Raw genomic sequence first — 21,498 nt, 5'->3', positions numbered from 1 at the left:
AGTTGAAAACAAATTACTTTTATTATTGCACTAGTGCATATTGTAAAAATAAAACTAATTATTCTCTGTAAATTTGTTATTGGAATACGTAAACTTTTAACAATTCAAATCTTCCTTCACAACTGTTTCAAAATCAAAGTTTATTAAAATTTTTTTTATAAACATAAATACGTTTATTTATTATTATTATTATTATTATTATTATTATTATTATTATTATTATTATTATTATTATTATTATTATTATTATTATTATTATTATTATTACTGTTTTAGAATTTTGACATCAATGTGAAGGTGGAGGACACCCTTCGGCCTACATCCGGCAAACTTTAAATAGCCCTGCTGAGTTACATTGTAAGGTTCTGTTTTGTTCACTTATGAAAATCAATTATTCTTACATAAATAGCGTGAGTTTACTAAACGAACTCTATGGCCTACGCAACCCGGAGGTTCAATGCTGCTATCAAAAAATCTCAGCACTGAATTCTGTCCTTAGGCAACTGGATCCAGTTTTTACTTTGTGTTCCTATTTCTGCGAGATCCATCTTAATATTGTCCTCCCATCTGCGCCTAGGACTTCCTAATGGTCGTTTTCCGATTGGACTTCCCCTACTTTCTTCCATTCTGGCTACATGACCTACCCACCTAAGTCTCCTAGACTTGATGACTCTAACAATATTTGGCAAACGGTATAAATTATGTAGTTCCTCATTATGAAATTTTCGTCACTCCCTATTCCTGTCCCTCTTGGGTTCCAATATTCGTCTAAGAATCTTGTTCTCAAATACTTTCAGTCTATATTCTTCCTTCACAGTAAGTGACCATGCTTCTCCACCATACAGGACAACTGGCATGATTATCGTTTTATATATTTTAAGCTTTAAATTCCTCGACAGAATTCACGATGACAAAATATTTTAACCTGAATAACAACACAAATTCCCTGCGTGCATATACAGAGCTACGTAAAGTAAGTCCGAGTTTGTAAAAATAAGATTACTAAAAACAAGTCAACTACAATAATAATAATAATAATAATAATAATAATAATAATAATAATAATAATAATAATAATAATAATAATAATAATAATAATAATAGGAGTGAAACCAGCATAGATTCGTCCTTTCCCATCTTCACTGAATTGGTTTTCATGCATCACATTTGCATAATTTAATCAGTCCTGAAAATTTTTGTATAATTAAAGTGGTGACCTAATAAAGGTTAGATTTAGATAAGGATTAGGGGTTAAAGTCTGAATAGCGTGAAGTGGTTAGATTCAGAATAAGGTGGAATAATAGTTACATTCGGAACAAGACGGAACGGTTATATTTGGAATAGGACGAGATGGTTAGGTTTAGAATAAAGTGGAGTGATTATATCAGAATAAGGTAGGATGGTTAGATACGAAATAGGGCGGAATTATTAGATTCGAAATAAGGTGAAGTGGTAATATTCGGAATAGTGTGATGTGATAAGAATCGGAATAAGATGGAGTGGTTAAATTCGAAATAAGATGGGTGGTTAGATTCGGAATAAGGTAAATAGTAATATTGGGAATAGGATGGTGTGATTAGATTGAAAATAAGGTTTAGTGGTTAGATTCAGAATCGTACCACCACGAAGAAATAATCGGATAAAAACTTACTTCCATAGAGTTCAATGGTCATGTGAAACCAATGTCAAAACGGAAGAAAAATAGGTTCGAAACATTGAAAATAAGGATAAGTTTCTCCAATTTATTCTGTGTGTATAAGTTTTATCTCTCTTCTCTCTCTCTCTCTCTTATTACGGAAACGTAAAGAACTTCGAGTTGATCGAAATTTTTATAATTTCGAAGATCAAACTTCAACATTATTCTAATGGATGATAATGTCACCTTGGAAAAAACCCAGGAACAGAAATAAGTTATTATTGGTATGGTTACATACTTGAAGAAGGACACCAGAATACACAAACAATTATATAACAAAAACATTCTGTTTTGTGGAAATGTGAAAGCAGTGTTTTCCCGCATACATCACAAAAACTATTACCAGATATCTCTAACTACACGTATAAAGTAAAGTTACTTGGTCACATTTCGCGCGGCTACAGATAACCACATACACGCATTTCACATGGACATCTAATAGAAACAACATTCTTTCCCTCTCTGGAATATTCTACCCAATATCATGTTTGTTTGTTTCGAATCAATAAGCAGATCTTTATTCATTACATATTCATCAGGTAAGTCGATATGTGGAATTTACAGTTTTGTTACAACTTGATAAGAAACCTATTTTCTAATCTAAGTGTTTCAAAACTATACCGACGTTTGGTAGGTGATTCCCGACACCAAGATAAGATAAAAAGCATAGACCAACCTGGCTGCACAAATGTTTCCTTTCGGAGTTATAGGCTGCCAAAAGCATGAAAAAATAATGAACTTTAAAAGTTTATAGCTCCAAAACTATGGGACCTACCGTAGTCCGGTCAAGACTTCACTTAGGAACTAATATGTGTCCTATCCAAAAATAAATGTTTCAGAATCCTAAGGTACTCACACAACAATTTTTATAGAGGAAGTTTGGCTACGGGCATATAATTTGAAGTACTCACCAACTACTTCTATAAAAATTGTCGCGGAAGTACCACAGGATTCTGAAACATGGATATTTGAATACGGCACATACTAGTTCCTAAATAAAGTATTGACTCGACTAGGTCCTATAGTATTGGAGTTATGGACCTTTCAAGTTCATTTTTTTTCATGTTTTTGACAGCCTATAACTCCAAAAGGAAGCATTGTGCACCCAGGTTGGTGTATACTTTTCGTCTTACCTCAGTGTCAGGAATCACCTCCCAAACGTTGTCGGTGTTAGTTTGAAACACCCTCTATATTGGAGTTTAAGATCCTACTATTAGGCTCCGAGGGAGACAGCGATAAGAAGGATGATAATTGTGGAATGATGAAAGTGGTATGAAATCCCGAGACAGCTCACTCACATGGTGTTTGGGCATCACAATGCCCATCAGCGCGAGCTGGGATCGAACCATGGACCCCACGCACCAGGAGTGAACGCTCAACCACTGAGCCACTGCTTCTTCATAATTGCACTTTAGTTGAATTATGTATCTTAAATAGAGGAAGGATTCGCGTTTTAAGCATACAGTATCTCACAAAACCCTGAAGTAAGGGAGATAAACTTGGCCAAGATATAAACTTTTCATTTAAAATAGGCGAACATGTATTTCAGCGTTTTCGAAAGTTTCACTTCTAAAGGCCCAATTTCTGTAATATCCGAATTTCTGATTTTGTATTCATAAAGATTTTAGCTAACGATTTCCATGAATTGGGTGAATCTGTTGGTTTGAGGTGGTGTGAGAAAACGATTTTACTCGGTCTTGGTGTTATTTACGTGAGAGGGTTTACGTAACTTCAGTGAAATCAGACTCGCATCAACGTGTAAGTATCTTGAAAACCAGAAAGCGTTCATGTATATATATATATATATATATATATATATATATATATATATATATATATATATATATATATATATATATATATATATATATATATATTTCAAATATTCTCCATAGATTTCATTCCTTTATGTGTGAACGAGCATTCTGGTTGTGTCTATATATAGATCAATACACGAAGATTTTGAAGCTTTTATCTGAATCCTTTTACGGGACAATGTTTCTATATAAAAGAACGGAATTTTGGTCCTCAGGTTTCAGCAAAGAGCGTGATATTTTGCAGACGTTTAAGCTCACTGGAAGGATTGTTCTTACATCCTCTATTGAGAGCCTTTGGCAGGATACTTTGTCATTGGGAAAACACCTCTTAACTCTTTCGCACGAGAGAAGTCACGTTCTCGTTGTCTTGAACCAATTCCTTCCAGACATGCACTCACTTTTACTCTTTTTCTCCCTCCTTTCATTTTAAATAGATGAAGAAGTTCTTCAATTTTTAGCTGTTTATTTAACTACAGTAATTAAACGTTAAAGTCCTAGCCAAAGAGTTCTTAGTTTTAACCGGTTTGTGGCACTCATAGCTTCTGGGTGGTGTGTAAACCCATTGCCGCTAATGCTGACTTTGTCAGAGGTGTAGTAGTCACGAGGAAAAATGGATACCTGATCTCCCAAATGAACTTGACCTAATACCGTATATATTTATTAATGTAGTTTAATATTTAACTGCATATGAAGAATGTTTATAATAGAACGTGAAAGAAAGAACATTTTTTAAAATAGATAAACACATCAATAACCCTTTAAACAAATTAAGACAACATTAATTAATAACTTACTGTATACTCTCATTTGCCTTACGAGATCCATAAGTTGTGAATTTATTATTATGCTACTAGCAGCGTTCACCCCGCTTCGCTGCGGTCACCCCGGAACGCAATAAACCTTCTTAATTAGATAATTTTTACTTTTTCGCTTTCAAGTGATATGATAAAAACCATAGTAGATTCCAGTAAATGTTAACATTATATCGCCTGTCATTTATGTTAACCCGCCGAGTCACATGATCATGCGGGTTGCATATAAATACGTTTATTTTTACCTATGATGAACTAATAACAAAGGATTTGTACGTATGGACACTTGAATGGTCAATTATCTCAAGACACTGGTAATTAAAAATTAAAGTGATATGATAAAAACCATCTAGGGTCCAAATCCTAATAACCCCCCAAAAATGAAAGAAATTGGTTCAGCCGTATTAGCGTGATGAGTTCACAAAGGATTTGTGCGTTCTCTTTTATATATATAGATTGTATAATAGTGTATGAGTTTGATCTGTTTTTAAAGATTTTTTTTTAAATTTAGTCTATATGTATACAAATGCAGTCAAACAAAACTTTGTTTTCTTATGAATTGCTTATTCGTGCAATTCCTACTACCTGTGATTCTAACTCATGCACGGTCAAGACCCTATTTCAAAAAGGAAACGTATTTGAAATACAATAATAATAATAATAATAATAATAATAATAATAATAATAATAATAATAATAATAATAATAATAATAATAATAATAATAATAATAATATGTACGTATATGTGTGTTGTGTTATTAATGGTTTCGTATTATTATTATTATTATTATTATTATTATTATTATTATTATTATTATTATTATTATTATTATTAAAAAGCTCGACCTCTTAAAAAAAGGAATAGGCATCCATAGGATAGCTTGTTGGCTACACACCTGGCGCTCTCTAAACCCCGGAGTTCGGAGCTTCTTCCTCTTAAGTAGCACCCCGCTTATCCTCACGACGCTGAATAGGTGCCGTAATGCCAATACCATTTGGTGAGTATCAACCTTCGCCCATCTTTTCTCGGACCAAAACCGACACTTCTTGACTTCGCTGATCTCACAAGAAACGGTATTCCAATGCAGATAGGGTGATAACGTACACTCATGTCCAAAATTATTGTCGCATGTCTATAAATATCTTGTTGTAGGAATATAATTTGATAACGAATTCTCCCGGTGTTTCTTATAATGTTAGTATGTATATAATTGGCAAAGGCATGTCTATGGCAAATTTCATATCATAAGAGCAGTAAATAAGGCAATAAAACAAAAAAAAAACTTTCTTGTCCATTTAACAACATTTTGTTTTATTCATTCTAATTTTCGTATTTATAATTCTTTTCCTATGAAATTTACCCCAAATATACATTTCCCGATTATACACTTAGTATCAGTATTAAAAGTACACTGCGAAATCATTATCAAATTATATTCTTACAAAAAGACAGTTGTAGATATGCGACAATCATTTTGGACATTAGTGTACATGTATATTATGTATTCTTAATATACATTAAACATCTGCAAAAGTTAAAGTTTCAAAATGTGAAATTCTAACAAATCATTGTATTATATAATGTGTCTGTCTTTATCCGATTTCGAAGTGCTATACCTTGAAAACAAATTGTATTTGAATGAAACGCTTATAATCCAATCAAATTCTCTGCGACAAAAATTCCCAGAGTGTTGAATTTTTGTGTGAAATTTCGTATTGAAGTTCTGAATAAAATATAGAAAGTCCCCATGGACTTGATCTCTGCTAAAAAAAAATTATAGCGAGTTAAAGGTCAAAGAAAGAGAAAAGTTTTTTTTTTTTTTTTTCGTGGCAAATCTCGTAAACTGTTGGTCATATAATAGAAATAGTTATTACAAAATTTGTAGCCTAGAAGATTCGCTATTTTTCTTCATAAAAGTAACCCTTTCAAAGATATCTTATTGTGAAGCGTAAGTTCCGTTAAACCGAATTTGATGGGGCCGATGGTATTTTATTTGAACAAAATTTCGGTTAATCCGGAATAGTATTGTATATTTGATATATTTTCAGCGTGAAAAAACGTTGTTGGCAAAATATGTGCTGCCTTCATAACTGAATATTAGAACTGAACATTTCTAAACTAAAGCCGTACGTTTGAAACAATGAAGTTGAATTCAGTTTGTGGAACAAAAAAATTTTTTCTTATGCTTAGTTAGATGAAGGTACCTTAGTATCTCGTTCTTTAAGACATTTAATTCCGAAGGAGTTCAGCAGATGTTTCGTCTTGTTTTACGTAAACCATGATGTCTTCAAACATTCTAATGCTTTCTGAAAACCAAAGCAAATACTGCACTCATTGTTGGTGTTTCTAATAAAATTTGCGAACAAGCAAAGGCTTCTTTTTAGCGATTAACCCGGAAATTCAGTTAAACGAGACTAAAGTGTATGTGGTATATACGATATACTGTATATACGCTGTGGACCAGGCTAGATATTTTACAGACTGTGCATGGGTTGGATCTGAAGTCAAAAGTAATAAATATTGGAGTGAGAGGGGAAACTTTATGATGCAATAAGTTCGTCGTCCGCCATCTTGATGGCGGACATATTGGATTTATCTTCTTTATTTCAAACAGCATATTGTCATAAAGAATTTTGAAAGGAAATGTTATACGCACGTTGTAACACCACAACAACCGTATGTTAGGTGTCTAATTGCTTGGGGCAATTACAACCTGAACGCCAGGCGAGGATAATTAATTTGAGCGTAGCCTCAACTGTTAAGTTCGTAACTATAATCCTCTATCTAGAGAAAGAGATTGGTGTCTTCAGTGGACGTGATACCCCTGGAAGCAAGTAGAACACGCGATCCCTTTAGTTTCCCAACGGAGAACAGAGAGGGAGATGATTTGTGGTCGTCCAAAACTCATAAACAATATACTTCCTCTGATAGGCCCGAAGATACGAGGTGTTAGCATAAGTCCCACACGTAGATGTGGGAAGTCCCATGCCAGAAAGAACACCCGAATTCGTAGCTTGAGGGGTACCCAAGCTAGGATCAAACCTGAGGTACCTGCCAAAGATTTTCCTTCCAGTGATTAGGTAGTAGAGCAATTTTAGTTATTATTTGTAATGAGTAACGTGGTCACGTGGCTGAGCGATGAGGTCTTTTTGTATTCAAGAAGCTGACACCCATTGCAACATGTCTCAGAAAATAACCAATAATATGCTTCGGGAGCTTAGTAGACTGAATTTGTAAAAGAGCGACATTGCTACATTCGAAAAACTTATTGCTTCATAAATGAGAGTGAACTACACTGAATTACACAGTATTTAGTTCTGAAATCACATACTAAGTTGTTCGCTAAAAGCACGGTAACTACGTGTTGCTACACAAGATCCTTGTTAGGGCACAGTAACGAATACATTTTCAGCTTTTAACCCACATGATTTAAAGTTATATGGCGAAAGGAAGGTACGTAAAATCTGTCCGTTTACGTTGTATTCCGGAACATGGAACCCGCTGTTTGGAACTAGAAATTAAAAAGAATAAACTGGGTCCCATTGTAGGTTCTGTCAAGGGAACCCATGTCAGGATGTGGAGGACATCATTGGAAAAAAATGAAATGAAATTTTGGAGTTTTACCTCCCAAGATTATACCGGCTAAGACAAAGGAGACGTTGATGATGAGAAATGAGTAAAATGGTGGAATGAAAAAAGTGGGAGGAAACGGGAGAACCCCGAGGAAACCCAAGCTCACGGTGTTTGTCCACCACAAAGTTCACTTGACACGAGCTGGGATAGAACCAGGGACCCGCTGCACCAGAGGTGAACGCTCTACCACTGAACTAATAACATATGTACATAAACGGCTCGAATTAAAAAACTCCTCCTTCTTGAGGTTGGTTAATAAAATCAGTTCGACCACCCATAGCTTTTCATGGGCTGTAACATCTCAATATTTTAGTTTCAGTTGAAGTGTCATCACTTATAATCATGATCGCACACACTAACGAACCAAGGAATCTTAAGCCCAGGCGTTCGACTCCTGGACGTGCTCATAAAACCTTCTGTCTGGTGGCTGTTTCTAACACTTTATCTGTTAAGTATTCATTTGTGGTAGTAGATCGCTAGTTTCTTACCCAAATTATCTTCATTTCATTAACGGAGTAGAGGACTAAATAGCTCTTGTATTCCTCCAGAGGAAAATATTTGGTACGGTAAACTATCTGAAACATTCTTCGTACTATTTGATGCTGTGTTGTGAATATGGAACGCTCACATCACAAACTTTCATGTTACATAACCAAAGTGCATTTTCTTTCCTTTTTTTTTTTTTCCTTTTCAACGTTGGTGAAAGCTGACGTTCTATCTCAACCAGAGTGATGAATAATTTTCAGCTACGCTGTTTGAACCATACAAAGTGTTTACACAATATATGTTCATGAGTTCCAAGCTGCTATGTAAAGGGTGTTCTTTGTAGAACTTATGCTTTTGCATCCAAATAGGTTTATGCGCTCAAAGAACTCAAAATCAACTTTGAGTTCTGCAATATCATTAGTCAAATAAGACAAACAATAAAGTCCAAACATATTTATCGATATGAGACATATTTATCGATAGGTGTCGTTGAGCTGAAAAAAAATATATGAGTGAAGTATAAATTCTCATTAGTAAATTTCAAGAAAGCCAAGAAAAAAAGTTATTTTTGTAAATCTAAAACTTCATACCATAGAAGAATCACCTTATCTATGAAGAGTGATACAAAAGTAATGATAACGAGTATGTAGCACAATGATTATAGTTTAAAGTTATATTTATTTTCCTACATAATCTCCTAACAAGTCGATACATTTAGGTAATCTTTTTCCAAACGCTGAATACCATTCGAAAAAAAATCTTTGTCTTCACCCTCCCAAAATGCTTCCACAGAGGCTATTTTGACGTATCCATAATTTACAGTATTACGGTCATGGCGAATTTCCATGTATTTGGATTTCTCTGCATTTACTTCTAAACACGTGTCCTTGCAAACGTTTAACAACATCTCTGTATTTCTTTCTATTGTTCTACTTTTTGATTTTAAGTTTAACGTCCCATTCAGCAGCGAAACTATATGAGACGTGGACCTACCGTGGAATCCGAACCACCTGAGCTCCCGTCGGGAATCGAACCCGGGTCTTCCACGCCAAAGGCGCGTACGTTAACCGCTTAGCCACTGAGGAGCTGATTGTTCTCCTATCATCACCTATCAGATTTACATCATCAGCATGCTCAATAACTTGGTGAAGACCATTCAGCTCTAAACCCTGGTTGTTCTCTTTGATTTCCTTATAGCGTACTCCAAAACAAAGTTGAATAATAATGGCGACAAACTATCTCTTTATTTCAGGCCATTCTCGACGTGAAAGCTCGGGACAAAAATTTTCCTATTCGGACTTTACTTTGGGTTTTATTTAAACTTGAGTATCTAATTATTTTTTTTTCGATATTCCAAATTCTGTAAGAATATTGTACAATGTTTCCCTTCTAACCGAGTTGTAGGCCTTTCTAAAATCAATAAATAATTGATATACTTGAGTATTTCATTTCCATTTCTTTTTGAGTATTTGACGAATAGTAAATATATGGTCGATAGTTGAACGATTTAGCCTAAATCCACACTGATAATCTTCAATAATTTCGTCTGCGCACGGAGTCAATCGTTCTAATATAATATTGACAGAGGAGAAATATGTTACCTCGATAATTATTTCAATCAGATTTGAGTTTTGTCGCCTTTCTTGTGAATTGGAATAATGATTGATTTTTTTTCCACTCTTCTGGATATTCCTCCTTGTTCCAGATAAAGAGAATGAGTTTGTGCAACTTTTTCCACAATTTTTCCCCTTCAGCTAAAATTAACTCAGCCGAAATTTCGTCTGCAGCCGGAGATTGTGTTTCTTTATTTTTTTAATAGCGATTTCTATTTCTGTTCGGTTAGGTTCTTTTGCATTTCCCTTTCAACATTAGTTTTTGCCTGCTTGTTAAACAAATCGTTTAAGATAATCTTTTCATCTATTTTAGATGCTATCTGTATCAGTGAGAATTGTTCCGTCGGCTTTTTTAAATATATAAGCGCGAGATTGATAGCTTTTCTTAAATTCGTTGATGCATTTATTCATATCCCGAATGATTTTGTTTTTATTATTGTCTTCATTAATTTTAGTTTTCAAAGAATCGCGTTTCTTTGTTCTAAAAGTTTTGAAGTTGTCCGCCTGATGTCTACGAAATTTTGTGTAGTTATTTTGTTTGAATTTTGTAATCAACGCAATTTTGCATGTCTTCTCTTCTCTGCTAGTTTAGTGCATTCTTGATTAAACCATGGTTTGTTCCTATGTATTTCCGTGTGCCTAAATTTTTCTTTTGCTGTTTAATGCTATCTCTAATTTCAACACAAGTGCACTTCGAACCTTCTAAAACCGAGAATCTATCTCACTTCAATCTGGTATTCCCCTCTCAGCTGGCTCATCTTTAACTCCTTTAAATTTTCGTTTTCAGACATTAAATATTTCCTTTATTCAACAATGAACCCTCTCTTAGTTCATTGCTACTAGGTAGTGATCAGTGTCACAGTAAGTTCCTCTAAATGGTCGACATAAGTTATGCTATAGTGTTTCCTTCTGTTTACTAAAACATGATTAATTTGATTACGTGTTTTTCCATCTGGTGAGGTCCAAGTATATTTATGAACGTCGCTATGTGGGGAATCTTGTACTCTTGACAATAAGGTTTTTGGATGTATGTTTACTTATAATAGGTTTCAGATACAGCAGTAGGCCATTTTACACTGAAACATTCTAACATTTTGATAACATAACAATTGAATAACAATTTCAGCGCAAGATGGTACAGCACAACATTATAAACATAGCTTATTTATAGATGATCTGAAAGTATACTCATTTTTTTAAAAAGGTTTACAGTTTCTGGTAAGTGATTATAATTACTGACAATTCGGTTTAGAAGGGGCCTTTGGACAATATTAACTCTCGTCGCTCGGGTGTAAAAGAGATCACTAGACAGAGCTGTTCTAGCAGGTAAGCGAAAATTGATCTGACTTAATAACTGTTTGCATGATATATAGCTATTTACATTTTTTCTGCAAAAATATTAGGTCAGAAATTTTGTTTCTCATTAGGGGAGGTTTGATATTGAGGGATTTTAAAACGTCATTTTTTGGAAGTGTTCGCATGTGAGGTACTCTGTAGGATACAATGGATAAAAAGAAATTAATTACGGATTTTTTTAATGAGTAAGGCAGGACATAGACCAGATAGGAGAACAGTATTCCATAGTGGAAGCAACATATGACTTACAGAACAAGCTTAAGGAATTAGGATTTCTATGTCGGTGAAGCGATAAAGGAATCCCAGTTTTCTCATAACAGTACAAGATAATTTGCTTACCTAGGTATATGATCCGCAAAAGTAAGCTTACTGTCAATGATAACACTAATATCTCTGAAATAGGAGACAGGATTTATGTTCTTATGGCCAATTTTATAAATGTGGTTTATAGGTTCCTTTTTAGAGAAATCGTAGGAGAAGCACATTTTCGATGTTTAAGGTAAGTTTCCAAGAGATACACCAGTTGCGAAGAATTGAAGCATCATGTTGAAGAGCAAGAGCATCGTCCTCGGATTGAACTTGTCTGTAGAGTTTACAATCATCAGCGAATAGAAGAATGTTGGTTGAGCTGTTTGTGAACAAAGAGGGCAGATCGTCCATGTATAATAGGAATAGAAGTGAGCAAAGAACACTGCCTTGAGCAACTCCAGAAGTTACGGGAATAAAGTCAGAAAAGTAACCTGAAACTGAAACTCGTTGTGTCCTATTACTAAGATAAGTTTCCAGAAGACTAAGTAATTTGCCATATATTGACTCTAGAACTGAGTTTGTATATAAGAAGATGGTGTGGAAGAGAATCGAAAGCCTTAGCCAGGTCCAAATACAAAATGTCGAGTTGAGAATTTTCTGAGATGCTGTCCACAGCATCGGTCAGAAGAGCAGATAAATTAGTAAGACAAGATCTTCCTGGCAAAAAGCCGTGTTGCGAGGAGTTTATAAATGGAGAAACAAATTGAAATATCCTGTTTTTGATTATCTTTTCACAAACAAGTGAGAGAGGTGATAATAAAGAAATAGGTCGATAAGAGGACACATCATTTTTATTTTTACCAGACTTATAAATAAGAGTGATATTAGCTCTATCTGGCCCTAAGGCGTTGCTGGTGCAATGTCAAAAGAAGAGGAAGTACTTCGATCGGTGTGGTACTGATAGAAGACAAAGAATCAGAACAAACAGATTGAACAGGGTAGGGGAAGGAAGGAGAGGTGGGAAGGGATTAAGCAAAGCTACTAGCGAAATACTCATTAAACACCATTGCCCTGTCTTTTCCATTTACACAAGCATTTTGTAGGTCAGTTTTGTCGGTATACGAGAACTTTTTCTTCGATTGTTTATTAGGGTCCAGAAACGCTTAGGGTTATTACTTGTATCGATTGTGATGTGTTCAATGTACTCCACATACTTTCCTTTCATAAGATATTTATTATGTCTTCTAATATCTGTAAAGTTTTCTTATAAGTATATTCACTGGTAAAATCCTTCCATAGCTTCCATGCACTTGTTTTGTTGCGAAGTATGCACTTTAGTTCCTTGTCAAACCACGGAAGGAACTTTGAAGAAGGTCTCCTGCGGAAAGGAACAAAATCTCTAAGCACAGCCTATATGACATCAATAAATAAATCAGCTGCATCGTCAACTGAGCCTGAGGCAAGTAAGCACCATGGAAAAGTATAAAGGACTTGACGTATTTCACTCCAAGGGGCCTTTTTCCAATAGGGTAAAGAAGACACCTTCACGTGCTGCAAAGTTCACCAGTCTAACGGCATTGTCATTAATTTACTTATGCAGACTTTTATTTCCTGTAATCAGTTTGGAAATATCCTCTCATCCTATCTTCGGATTGAAATCCCCTAATAAAATTTTCATATGATATCGCGGGAGTTGTTCAGATACCCGTTCTACTCCTTCATAAAAACTGTCTTTTGTATCGTCATCCTTATCATCTGTTGTGGCATGTACATTTAGAACAATAATATCACAGCACTGACCCTTAAGAGTAACTAAGAAAGTTTATCATTAACAAATTTAACACGCTCTATATGAAAACCCTAATTGGACTAACTGTTCCTAATTGGCGAATGTTATTCCCTTTCGGTCTTCAATGACTGAAGGCGATTGTTATTTCCTTTCGGCCATTTTCTTCGCATCTAACTTCCTGAGCTCCTACTAGGTCCATCTTTCATTTCTCTAACTCGTACGTTACGAATTTTAACCCGCCTGCCCTTTAAAGACTTCTAATATTCCAAGTTTCATATCTCGTGTCCATTTTACTTTACTGAGGTCGTGGAAAGTTGTCAGTCCTTATCCGGGACATCGGTGATTTTTTTCTAAACAAGTGTCCTTTTTTCAGAGTGAGATTCTTAGCCTCACACCAATCCCCAAAGCTGAAGGGATCCCTTTTGTCGTCCGATTACTCAGTATATTCACAGAAACTATATATCTAAAAGACCTCCTTGATCCGCAACTTGAGGACGCGCCATGCCGTGGTGATAGGAGCCCACATTATCGAGCAAAGACACAAATCAAGTGAAACACTTTCCAATGACATGATAAGCAAGATTCTGCTAAAGATGATCTCGCGAAACGTACATTTATAAGTGAATGGACTTGCATTTATAAGAAGGATTTCTAAAGAATATCTAAATATTTCGCCTAGATTGTTATGCAACGCATATCTCTTGACTGTTTGAGGATTGCGTATTAACGTTGCGCATAAAGTAGTAATGCAAGAAAGAATTCAGTCTTCCAAGCCACACGAGAGAGGGGAAATATTTCCAACCTTATTTGTCAGTACATGATGAAGGCTCTCGTTTGTTATGTGTCGTTTTGCACTTACTTGAATCAATCCTGGTGAATGAGTAGATAGTAACAAAAAGTTTTCCGTTATATTATAAGAAAAGCGTAATTAACTAACCAGACTCATCATAAACCAAAACGCTCCCACGTACAATGTAAATCAATACTCGGCACCTTGTATATCACATCGTTAGCAAATCATTATATAATAACTTTCTGTAAGTAATAAGTAAAAACTTCTTGTGAGTTTTACTGAAATGTTTGGATTGCGAGCGTTGCGAGAGAGAAAATTTTTAACAAATCTATTTCCTTTGCAAACCGACAACAATATTGATTTAATAGGGCGCCAATACTTTTACGGGGCACCCCATCGTTTACTCATTTTCAACACTTCTTTTTTCTTATTGCTTGTTCGGCACCCTCTTGCTACCAGCTGTCCCCCCCCCCCGGCGTATCTACGGCTCTGGGTGTGGTATCTTCTCCGTCAGGATGTCGGTTTTGTACATTTGCTAATCGTACGCATAAATATCATTCTCTAACAGAAGAGTTGCGCTAAGTTGCAATCTCGCTATCTTCGATTCTGGACAGTGAACACAATGACGAGGAAACATTTCCCACTTTAATTTCGCTTTATTTCATTACCATACGGCCAACGAATGTGATTACAGAGGTAATGGAGGAGTACACACGTGAGGAATTGACAGACATTGGTCTGGCATACGGGAAAGCGGACGGTAATTTCCGTGTGGCAAAACGGCTGTAAAGACAACAGTTTCCTAATCTTAGAATTCCACACCACGCAACGTTTTCCGGTGTAGATCAAATATTACAAGAAACAGGATTGCTGGAAGTACACAGGCCCAATGATGGACGAAACAGAACTGCATGGACGGTGACTTTTGAGGAGGAAATTCTTGCTTGAGATCAGAGAAAACCGTCTACCAGCACACGGTTAGTAGCTGCTGAAATTAACACCCATCATCGGCAGGTTTGGAGCATGCTTCATGAATATCAGATGTACTCTTTCCATGTCCAAAGGGTGCATGCATTACACGCCATCCACATAGGCGGGAGTTTGTCCAGTGGCTACGCGAACCATGCTAATATATCCCGCTTCATTTCTCGTATTCTCTTCAAAGATAAAGCTATGTTTTTCCATGATGGAGTGACGAATACTCACACTCAACATTTGTGGTCTGAGGCAAATCCATATGGAATGTCAACTCGTGCTCATCAGGAACGGTGTTCTGTGAATGTGTGGACATGAATCGTTGATAATTCTCATCAGACCGTACCTACTACCACAATGCCTAAAGTGGTGGGAGTATTGGATATTTTTGAAAGAGATTCTGCCTGAACTACTAGAGTCTGTGCCACTGGCTGTTCATCGAAACATGTGGTTTATGCACAACGGTGCTGCAGCACATTTGTTGTGGAGGTGCGAAATTGTCGCAACGCATCCTTTCCGAACAAATGAACGGCAGAGAAGGACCGGTATCTTGGCTACCTCGCTCATCCGACCTTAAGCACTTAGATTTCTTTCTCTGGGGTCATATGAAACAACTAATTTAGGCGATGCCTGTGCAATCAGAGGAGGATTTGGTTGCTCGAATTGTTGCTGCAGCGTGGAGCATTCAGGAAACGCCAGGAGTGTTTCAACGTGTTCGCAGCGTCTTTCCCTTCAACGCCGCTGTAACCTTTGCATTGAAGTGGCGGGTCGAAACTTTGAACACCTTTTGCAGTGTCCGTTCTGACAACCATCCTCTTTCCATGTAAACAAAGACTCCCCTCTGTACTTTGCTCTCTACAACTACCTTCTGTATGCAGTCCCGTTATACGATTTGGAACCAGAAATATCCACCTTTGTTACAGTATGTACAAATATAGTGAATGGAAGGAATATTTTGTTTCACATCCGTCAGTTTAGAACATTGATTGAAAAAAAAAGTACTGAAGTCGCATTTGTGTGATGTACTGATCGAAATGAATGTGCTAAAACAGTTATGTGTATTATTATTATTATTATTATTATTACTCGTTCTTTATTTGTCTGTAGTTCTTGTTCAATTACTGTAGTTGTAAAGGTAGATGCGTTCTCAAAAGCGTTGCGATATCATTAATATGAGCAGATCAGCAATCGGAATTTCTTTATTTTCTGTTACTTATCGGCTTGTGCCGTATGTATTTTTACATTCTAGCTACGTAAAGTTTCCAGTGAATCCTTGTACAACGACTTTACTAGTACTTTTTTGAGGAGGTATGCAACCACACACAGTAATTTTTACTTCATCAGCCATCTTTTATCTTCGTGCATGAGTATTGACCTGCCACGTAGTATTATTTCCAGGCAGTAAAATGTCCTTTATATGTTGTTATCCACTCAATTTACGTCATAAAATATCAGGGAATCCCTAGCGTCCTTTGGGGAAATCCCCTGCGCCACCATTGCACAAATCTGAAAACTGAAAATTTGGATAGAGCAGGTTAGGATCCTTTGTCGATATCATGCCGCATCACGTCTACGATCAGTAGTTTATGCAATATTTAAACTCTAAAGTTCGTTTTTCCACGCTTTCGGCAGCCTATAACACGCGAACGACACGCTTTTCGTCCTATGTGTACTGGAACTTTTTTTTTTGCTTGTTTTGCTCTAAGGAATCACCCCTCTGTTTTAGTACAACGAATTTAGCGCCATACTGTGTAAAGTGATCAGAATCAATTTGACCACACTAACGTGACAAAACTAACTGTTCTCAAAAACAGCACAAATTTTCTTGGTTAGTTGATAATATTACACCACGATATATTCCACATACATGCCCCCCCCCTATTTATTTGAAGATGAGTTTAATGTTTCATTCTAAACGTAGCTTCTCCTGGAATAACACCCACCCTTCAAGTAACTGCCTCCCCTACAACGGAATCTCCTAAATCCACCCATGCCCTAAAGTTGTCCTCCAACTGATATTAAGAGTTTTATTCCAAAATCCAAAGCTTCAGTAAAAGTACCCACACAAGTACGACCACTCAATTGTTTCAGTAATATCGAAATAATTTTAATCTGAATAAAGTTATACCGAAAAACTAACATTCAGCCTTATTATAATGTCTGGGTGGACGAATCCTAATAATGCAAACTGCATTTCTGACCCGATTTCAGATATTGAACTCAAACCGAACAAAACAGTCATCAAAAAGGGCCTAACAGTTCTTAAACCGAACTGAACCATTCTACAAACCGAACCGAAAAGTTTACAAACCGAACCGAACCGAACCGATTTCAAGTCCAAACCAATTGATTCGGTTTAAACTACAAACCGAACCGAAACCGGTTAACCGGTTCTTGGAACATCCCTAATATACATCCCCCTCACTTTGTGGGTTCAGGTTCAAGTACATCCCGTGTAAGAATGTAATATAACAATTGAAAACAAAGTTTAAAATGACAGATAAAACGTAGTTTTTCGTGAGCTGTAATGTTGGATACATTGAGTATGATACAAAAGTTACAATTTATAACTTTACAATTATATACATTATATTAGAAATTAATTATATTAATCTGTTATTTGTAATGTCCAACTACAAAGTAAGCATACATCAAACTGTTGAAACTCTATTTTCCTGTTTCTCTTTTAAAATTTGTTTTAATTATATAAAAAGACAGTACTTTTCACAACTCTACAAATTTCATAAAGAATTTGTAACGACCATGGCTAGGATTTTTAGTTGCGGATTTTCATTTTTTAAAAAAAAAAATAGCTCTCCGAAAGTATCCACTGTGTCAATTATTGCTTCCTGTTGGAAATAAAGATAACTTTTCTGTCCTGTTTTGGGAACCACTTACCTCTTTATCTCCTTAATCTTCCTTTAATTACCTTATCTTCACTTTACTCTTATTTTACTGCTATAAAAAGTTTTATTGGAAATTTCTTGGTCGTCGTGGATTCAGTATGCAGTTTCTTAAAACAGAATTTTGATCTGAGATAGCAATTTGTGTTTTTTTTGTACCCAAACAATACACAAAGACGAAATCTGCTTCTTCAGCCAGAAGACTCTTGATTCGCGGACAGAAAATTTTGTATCTATGTTTAAAAATATGCGACGGTTATCATTAAGAACTTGGAACAACAACGCTTAGGACACAAATGAGAAATCTGTTTCGGTAAAACAATAAGTAAATATTTTCAAGTCTGAAAAGAAAGGTTGGAAGTAATCTCCAGGTTGGAGATAATTCGACACTTTTCGAATTTGAAACACCTACAGCTTTGCAAATCTCAGTGAATAAGAAGTTTACGCCGGTGATCACTAAGGTACAAAAGGTGTTTCATCTCCAAATAGAAACGCTCTTACATTTCATAAACTTAGCGATTCATAACGTTATTAACAATAACAAATTTTGTGTTCCTTTAGAGATGCTGTTTATATATAGTTTTCAGTTACTTATATAGCAGTTGTGAAAATAGTTGTGAGTAAGAGCGCCTTTCCTTTAATTTTATTATCTTCTTCGGAGTGAAAACCACAAGTAAAAGTTTTAACTCTGGTAATAACTAACTAGCTATATTCAATTTCTAACTCAAATCTATAGTTGCTTAAAAGGAGGTCTTATTGTCTCTAATGACTATCGACTGTACACATATTTCTTTCTTCTCCATTTATAATAAATAAGCTCAGTTAATAGAATACTAAGTGCTAATAGAGCACCTAAAAACAAAATATAGAAAAAAGATTGCATATCTTCCACTGATAGAGCTCTGTTAATTTTACATTCTGTTTGGTGTGCATTGTTTTTACTTGCTTTCAGCATTTCTTCCGAATACCACTTAGAAATTAACCCACTTTCGCGTATTCTTCCAATAACATCATTAAATCTACGTAGAAAAGGAAAGTTTTTTCGAAAAGGCACAGCTACAAGAATAATACCTAGAGACTCTCTCAAGATATGGAAATACTCAATACATGATGAAGAGGATCTAAATTTTCTTGACAAGTACTCAAGCATAGCATCATACGAAAACACAGCAACTTTTTTGTCTTCTGTTATACTTTTAACTAAGTCTTCGTAATCCAAATCACTCTTGTATCTTTGGTACAAATTCCATAGAAGATAGTTGGAATCGTCATTTAACAATTTGTGGTAATATTTGTTACCGGCGGGTATTAATTTATGCTCAACCAACTCTTTTAAAGTATTGATATCGCCGTGGTGTCGTGGGATTGTAAGCACGCTGACAATGGAACCTGTAAAAATAGATGATATAATCAAACTAAAATATACCCAGGTGAAAAAGAGGATACGGATGGAATTGGATTTAGGTTGCAATGTTGAAATTTGTAACAGAGCGCTGAACATCTTAAAAAACAAAAAGCGCTGTTTCATTATTTTTTCTGGGACGGTAAATTTCTCGAATAGTTTATTTGCTACAAATATTATGGGATATGTTCCCCAAATTGTAGCATGTACGTCTAAGTCATATATCAGTGATAAGCTCCTCCAGGGAGGTATTCGCTTACTTTTAGGTACCAAAATTGCAGACATGTGAATTTTGTAATAAGTTGAAAATTCCACTATCAAATGTCTTTCGTAATTCAATACCATACTAGCGTGTGCAATATCGGCATCCTTTCGCTGGAGGTCACCAACAACTCCAGACCAAGTACCATTCTTATACTTCTTTCCGTAGTTTTTCCAGCTATTGATTTTAATAACTTTCGGGTTATAGTTTAATTTATTGCTTAAAGCCTCGTGTAATTTTGATAAATATCCCGAAAACAAATTCCCATTGCTTGTATTTTGGAATACGAAAAGTGGAGGAGAGTTATTGTGGAGAGTAGTAATACGTAAGACACGTCCATAAAGATTGTGAAAATTAGTTTCTGAATACGCTTGTTCCAAAATAAATCTTGAGCGATCAATTGTTTCTAGAGTTATTAGCTGAGTGCGACAAGATTTCAAGAAAGAATGACATGACGTTATTAAAACATTTTCCACTTGATCGTAGGAGATATGAGAGTACTTCTGTATGGTTACTTGTAAGTTAGCTTGTAAAACTACAGCTCTATACATTTCATGTTTGAATAATATTGAGAAAGTGGAAATAACATCTGCATTACGGTTGGGTTCTAAGAATGAGCTAAAAATTATTAAGTACCGTGCTCTTGTGTTCATATTAGGCACCTTTTCAATCAAGTTCTGAAAATCTTGTAGCGTCTGCACAATAATTATGATGTCACTCACTGTTGGAATTGTTTGTGTCTGTTTCAGGAAATCTGTAATAGATATCTCCTCGCTATTCGTAATTAGTAAAGGTACATTGGTATTTCCAATCACTCTTAAAAAATGACTCACTCTAAATGGGATATTATTTCCTGAAATTAGAACACTAACAACACTTGCATCAGTTAGTATATTAGAAGACAGCTTAGCTACAACCTTCTCCACTTTAAAGTTGGGTCCTGTTTCAAGCAGAAAATTTCCTTGTAACATCAGCATTTGTGTTAGTTCACTTACTATAAGAAAACTCCAAGTAATGTGTTTTATGAAATTCATAATGCTGTTAGGTTGGAAATCTAAATAATTAAATAATGTGTTGAAACAATATCGACTACATGTCAAGCTGGAATATTGTACCTGGAAAAAACAAAGCAAAGCAACAGTATTATTAGAATTCAAATTTATAATTAGTGTTGTTTTCATAATGAAACTTTATTTAACAAATATTACACAGTATGGAGGTGAAACAGCTTGGATGAAACCGTCTTTAAAAAAAAGAAAAAGTTTTCTCCTTGTCTTTCTTGCCTCGGAAATTTTGATCTTTTGAATACATTCGTATATATATAAATTTGAATATATATATTCGAAGCCAAAATCTCAGATACTAAACTCATCCAACCGAGATCAAACTTGTCACGATATCAGATATTGAAAAACTAAATACGCATGCGAAATTTTATATTGTTTAAGCTCTCGGTTTCCGACTTATGGGCATTCAAATATATTTTCAAAAACGAAAAACTGATATTCTGATTAATTCCGGTCGCAATGAAACTTTCCGTGCTGGAAGATGCCTTCAAAATTATATAAGAGTGTGGAATATTATGTTGTATAGATTTTTTTCGCTTCCTTAGTTCTGGCCGTTCAAATTTTGCTTCATCCTTTTGAAATAATATTTCTCACGCATATATAGCAGGGTAAAATCAACCACAATGCCAAGTGTGATATTGAT

The sequence above is a fragment of the Thermobia domestica genome, chromosome 15 (genome assembly GCF_964235325.1).
Source record: "Thermobia domestica chromosome 15, izTheDome1.hap1.1, whole genome shotgun sequence".
NCBI lineage: Eukaryota > Metazoa > Arthropoda > Insecta > Zygentoma > Lepismatidae > Thermobia > Thermobia domestica.
This window is presented reverse-complemented; position numbering follows the sequence as displayed.